This window comes from Lepidothrix coronata, unplaced genomic scaffold (assembly GCF_001604755.1).
Source record: "Lepidothrix coronata isolate B3197 unplaced genomic scaffold, Lepidothrix_coronata-1.0 Scaffold2, whole genome shotgun sequence".
In the NCBI taxonomy this organism is placed as follows: Eukaryota; Metazoa; Chordata; class Aves; order Passeriformes; family Pipridae; genus Lepidothrix; species Lepidothrix coronata.
Genome location: NW_016690182.1, coordinates 6,402,902 through 6,409,742, shown reverse-complemented (window position 1 = coordinate 6,409,742; position 6,841 = coordinate 6,402,902).

Below are 6,841 nucleotides of genomic sequence, written 5' to 3'. Positions count from 1 at the left end.
TCTTGTCACAGCTCGGAACTGGGTGTCACACAGGGGCAGGGCACCTCAGTGTACCGGGATCGAGACAGGATGGCAACAAATTAATTGTGGCGAAACTGAGGATGCATAAACCCTGCGTTATTTCCAAACACTCGGGTGAAAAATAATTTTTAAAAAGTCTGTCTGAAATAAGGGATGACAGAATCAGATTGGAAAAGACCTCTGAGATCGTCAAGTCCAACCTGTGACCCAACACCACCATGTGAACTAGATCATGGCATCAAGCACCATGTCCAGTCTTTCCTTAAGCACCTCCAGGGACGGTGTCTCCACCACTTCCCTGGGCAGCCCATCCCAATGTCAAATCATCCTTTCTGTGAAGAAATTCTTTCTAATGTCCAGCCTAAACCTCCCCTGGCACAGGTTAAGACTATGTCCCCTTATCCTATCACTGGTTACTTGGGAGAAAAGCCCGACTCCCACCTGGCTACAACCCCCTGTCAGGGAGTTGTAGGGAGGGATAAAGTCCCCCCTGAGCCTCCTCCTCAAGGTCTCCTGCTCTGAGGAAGCAAATGGCAGCCCCAGCCCTCGAGCGGGTGGCACTGGATGGCCCCGACAGCACCAGCGACGGTAACTGGATAAGGGGAAGGAAACTCAGGAAATATTTAGCACTATGTCTGCTCGTGAGTGCTTGTTTGCTTCCAGGAGTGAATCCAAAACACACAAAAGCAGCACTGTCAACATGAATCTTACTTTAAAATAATACAGAAACTGATAATACCTTCCAACCTATCTTTTTCCGGGTATTTTTTTGCCTTCATTTGAGCAGTGGGCAGGGTCAGTTTCGGTTCTCACTCTGGTTTGTGAGGCACTGGACAGTACTGTTGTTTCACAACACCGCAGGTGAATTCTAACGTCCCCATTACAAAGCATTACGAAATATGAATGTTTGTAAACATACCATTATGCATCTTGATCAAAATAATCAGAGATCTAAACTCATTTGATTCATCCATTTTGTCACCAAAAAAAGCCCAACGCCTGAATACAGGACAGTAAAGTCTCTATATTGGCTTTAGAAAGAAGTTTATCTTTTCAAAAACATTCTGCAAATATTTTTCATAAAAACATAATCATATTATTTAATTCAATTGAACCAAAAGTGGATAAAGTAATAGCTGAAAAGCAGCTCATTTTGAAAATAAATCCTGCCAAACTTGGAGACTCCATTCCGTTATCCAGCCCCTCTCCATAAGCTGCATATGTGCAAGTGCAGTGGTGATCAAGGTTTCTGAATTTTAACAATCATAGCAGAAATGCCAGGAGGGATAAACAGATAAATATTTTTAACCAAGTGATTAGTGCACATGAATGGAGCCAGACTGAAACAAATGCGATTTGAATCTCTATAGATAAGATAAAAATGCAGATACTGTATTTTTGTACCGCTCCATGTTACTCTGGAAAGATAACTCCTGGATAGGAATGGATTTGCAAAGGCCTGAATGGAAACTGAACTATTGGTAGAAGATGCCAGCTACCACCGCCGGGTCCTGCACTGGGAACTCAATGAGGCCACCTATGCATTGCTCTCACGTCAACCTGATGAGATCAGAGACTCCCTTCTGCCTCCAGCTGACCTCAGCCAATTCCAGCTGGCAACCCAGAGGCCCCGTGTCCTGCAGCCTCCTCGAGTCAGGCTGTATGAAATGCTAAACTATTACAAGTTCTTACCATCACCATTTTCTTTTTTTTTTTTCATTCCAGACTGCCAGATATCTAAAAGCCACTTCTTTCCCATCCAAACACAGTATTTAAAGGTCAAGATGAAACTCTTGTTTCCTGTTTCAGAAGCTGACCTTTCCAAGGGCAGCAGCAGGCAAGGTTCACATACTGTTCCTCTTTCTCTGTTGAGGATTTTGGCTTTTGGATCCTGCTCCTGCTGGACACCACAAGAGCTGAAATCTAGCAATCTTCTGGGCACAATGCAAGACATATATTTAGTTCAATGAGACACTTTTTGTTCCTGAAAATAACAGATACCATGGTTGCTAACGTGCATGAACGCAGTTAGAGTGGCTCTTTATTGCTTCTTCATAGAGGTTGTGTTTGCAGTGCTGACTACCTGGCAGATGTGGTGGCAGGCATTTGTCACCTCTATAAAGTTTAAACTGTTCTTGGGTTTTAATTGCAATTACACTCATCTACATTTCTTCAACTGCAATAGTTACAGAAATTGTCTCTATGGGGAAATTAATCCCAACAGCTACAGCAGATTAAGCTCTCCTATAATTAAATATTTTGAAATAGTTGCTGTGTGGATATTCTATCCCACAGTAAAAAGGAACATAATTCTGGGGTAATAATTCCAGTCAATTTTTGGCTGGATCCGTGGTATTTTTCCCTGTTGTGCTGATAAAATATTATTTTTCTCTTCCTTGTCATAACACAGTTTAACATCTAAGCTGTTGCCTCTAACAGGATTTTAGCTCTAACAGCCTTCATTTCTTAACACTTTTATATTGCTTCATTTGTTCCTTTTTCTCACCTAGCTGCTTTCTGCCCTGAACAAGTAATACACCTGTGAGACAGTGGCCATGCTGCTTTAGGCACTGAAGATGCTCAGCTTTGGCACTGATCAGCCACCTGAATTTGGGGTACACTTGATATGTTAGTCAGAAATTATCTACTTAAAATCTGGATCAACAGCTAAACCCTTCAAACCTCCCTCAGCTGCTGTGGCTCCCTATCTTGGTCGTGTAATACAGCTGCCCTGATGACTTACCTGCTTAAGTTAAAAGGCTTCAAGCCAGAGCAGAAATGATCACTGCTAAATTGCTACAAAAATATGGATTAATCCATGCTGTGAGCTGGGGAGGTATGATCCCTGTAACACAAAAAAGGGGCTGCTGCCAAAGCTAAGGGACTTGTTTGGCACTACACAAGGTGCAATTTTCAGTGCCACAGTGGGAATTCAGAAGGCTTTAGTTCTTAGCCAGCCACAGATCTATGCTGTCCCTTTCAGAAAAGTGAAATTCCCCGTTTACTTAAAGAATTTGTGTGCAGCTGGACTCTATATGAAAGGTAAGAAATTGTACTAAATAACAACTCCTTCACAGTTATATTCAAGATGGCAGAAGCTGAGCAAATTCAAGTCCTTTGATATGGTGTGCCGTGTCAGAGCTAAATATTCTCACCCATCAGCAGTTAGCTGCTCTTAAGCCAGACACTAGAAAAGGCCAGGCTGCTTCTGCCAGTGTGTCACACAGCCCCTTCTGGAAAAACAAAACAGAAAAAAACCCCAACCCAACAAACAAACAAAACCCCCAAGCCAGTATTTTCCAGGATATTGCTCAGCATCACTTTCTTTTTTTTTTTCCCCTCTTTTATGACATTACAAACTTCCACGAAATTATGACTCACTCTTGAAGATTTCTGCCCCTTTCACTCACTCCATCTCCTTTCTGAAACTATTCCACTCAAGAGATCGGGAACCTGATCCAAAACTTGCCTCTCCATTGCCTTTCAGGAGTCTGAGTTTGCTGTTTGAAGACAGTAATGGAAGCTGAGGAGCAAACCCTGCATTACTGTGGGCCATCAGACTTTAAGTCTCCTGTGGAGATTTGCACCTGAATTTCTTTGCATAGGCTTCAGCAAATTCAGGAATACCATTTTCAGCTAAAGTATAAGGAACAGACTACAGATACATCCCCTGACTGCAGCACGTTTTCTGCTGATTTATTGACTGTGCATAAATACTACACTATAACTGTCATATTTAACCACAAAGAGAGAAAGCTGTATGCTCAGGAAAATAATCCGAGGCAGCTCTGAGGTTTCTCATCTGTCTTCCACACACTTCAGAAAAAGCAGACACTTAGCAAAGGGGCATAGTCCAGCCATCCTGGTTTCCCTCCCTCTGCCCCAGATGTGTGTTAACCCCTTGCTGTGCACAGTTCAGAGCACCTTTCCTCTTCCTGCAAGGTTTTTATGCAATCCCAGCTAACACTGCCCACGGTCCAAAGGTGAAAGCCAGATCACCACAGCCTACGTAACAGCAGGCACATTTTCATTTCCATTTTGCTTTAAAGACCTATGAGAAGGGGTTGAGGAAGTGATTGGTTGCCTAAGATGGGGGACTGTTTTGCAATAATAGTAGATAAGCAAAATTCTGACAAAACATCTCTGAGGAGACATAAAGTGATTCCACGAAGCAGCACTTTGAACAGCAAAGCAAGCTGGAACAGATTTCCAGACAGGCAAGGCTTTCCATATGAGAATAGGTTTCAAAGTCCAAGAGTCTCTCCAGAGAAGAAACAACATTCAGAATAAAACTTTGAAAAACATTCTGGCTACTGAAAAAGAAACTGAAACCCTCTTGGTAAATTTAGCAGACTGAAGAATTGAGTTACTCTAAACCTGAAGAAAAGAAAAAGAAATTAAAACTGTACACATACCTATGCAGGGAGATACAGAACTGAAAATGTGTGCTTCAGATAAGTGCATCTTTGTGATGAAACAGCAAATAATATCAGATTAACGGGGTGGGTGCCCCAGCCTCAAGCCCCCATATGCCCTTCCAAGTTCTTCCCACATAAAGATTTCTCATCTGTCTTCATAAATGCTGGGAGACAGCAGAGCTTGTTCTGGGGGGTAAGAGAAAGGAAAGGGAGAGGGATCTGTGGCCGAGAGAGGAGCCTTACACCAGGCAGTCACAGCCACTGGAAGCAGGAACTCTCAGGCCAGGGATGCTCTGACCTGAAGGTGCATTTGAACTGACAGCCAGCCAAGAACTGCGTGAAATTCCCCGTTACTTCCTTTTACTGGTCTTATGCTAAGTGTTGCTAAGCTGTACCTGGGAATCAGGCCAAATCAGCTTGGGATCTTTGGATGAAAAGCATTAAAAAAAAAAAAAATCCAGAGTATTACCCACGTGGAAAGCAACAATATGAATTAAATGGATGCGCAAAGTAGCAGGATTTGGATTTTATTATATTCTACAAGGTAAAATATAAAGACAGACTAAAAATTACCACTTTGGAGGAAAACTACATCCTTCTGCCTGGGTTTCTGTGAGGAAGAGTCATAAAAGCAGTGTATCGTTACCAGAACTGAAACCCGAGAATACACATTTTTAAATAGACTGGAGCCAACGGGGACTGGTTAGGAGAGTCATTTTCCTGGGCTAGGCTACACAGATTTGTGCCACCGAGTGAGAAGTTCACACTGCTTCATCTATTCCCTATCAACATTTATTTTATGACAAAGAATACTCATGTGGGCTGGGGACCTGCTCTGAACTGACAGGATTCAGCATAAAGCGAAAGCCACATTTGGCTGTTTCATTTCTGGACACTGTTATGATTTTTTACTATATATGTGGCCTGCCTGCAACAGAAATTCTCCCTTACAGAGTTCAAAGTATCTCCCACAGAGAAAGTTTATCTAACCTGACTGTGCACTTCACATCCTGCTTGTGCAGGACCAGGCCCTGCTGGAATCCTGAGGGAGCCTCAGCCCTCCAATTTCAGCTCTGCAGGTCACTTCTCACCTCTCAGCATTATTTCACTGCACTGGGAACACCCACTGGCATAGCACCTTGTGTGTCCCACAAAAAAAAAATTAGAGACAGTCTCCTAAATACTGAGGGACAACACTCCATGGGATGTTAACTCTGTGCTGAGGGCACCTAAAATAACTTACTGGTCCCAAACCAGAAATGTGATGTATTATTTAAGGATGAATATTAACATTTCTAACATGTCCTTAACAGATCATCATCATCATCATCTTATTGAAACTGAACACTTCCATGGCATGAGTATATTTATCATTATTCAGTTCCCCAAAACAACCCTTAGCTACCACAGAAAACTCTATGCAATAAAAGCATTATATTTTACCATAAACAGTTTTCACAAAATATTTTTTTTCCTCCCAAAGGAATCCCATATTTAATCCTAAAGACTATTTGTCATCAAAGACTGTCAAAAGAACAGACAGAATTATTCACTTGGAACACTAGCTTTGGTGCCATGTGAGCACTTGCTGGCTCTGTTATAAACCTTCACCAGCATCTTCCTGGCCTTCCTACCTTGGTTTCACCAGCTGCACAAGTGCTTATTTTGTTGGTTTCACTATTTTTTCAAAACCATTTAAAACTGTGCCAAGCCCTCTCTGCAGAGATGAGAGGAATCAGTCCTGCCCTGCAGTTCTCACAAGCTAATTTCAGCCATGATCTAATGAGTGGGTGGTAACAAGACAGAAAGGCAGGACAGGAGGAAAAGGCCCAAGCAGCAGTGGTGAGGTTGGCAGGAAACTCAGCAAAAAGCAAGTGCACATGAGAATAAAACAAAAATCTTCTTATTCTTTAGTATTTATATTTTTTTTAGATAAATAATGAGGAAGAGGAAGTGAAGACTCATCTCCTGAGGTATCTGGGAGTTGTTTGGAAGAAACAAGTTTCCAGGAAGACCTGAGGCAGGGACACAACCCCATCTTGTAAGAGCAGCTCTCTGTGTGGTGGCATGGAAAGAGGAGATGGCAGGAGCAGACAACACAGTGCTGCAGCATTGCCAGCAGCACAGAGCAGATGGGAAATCCAAAGAACTGAGACACAACAGCAAGCAAGAAATAGGTGAGCAGAGCCTTGAAGAGTCAGCTCGAATGCGACGAGGTAGGACAAAAAGGTACGGGGTGGAAGAGCTGTGTGACTTTGCCAGACAAAGGGCAGAAAGGTGTTCCCTGCAGATGCTTGTGCCTGGATCTGAAGACATTTGCATTTGCCTCTCTCACATGGGGTATTTATGCCAGATAGGAACATATAAATATAAAATTAAAATGTGCTCTCTCTTCTACGCCT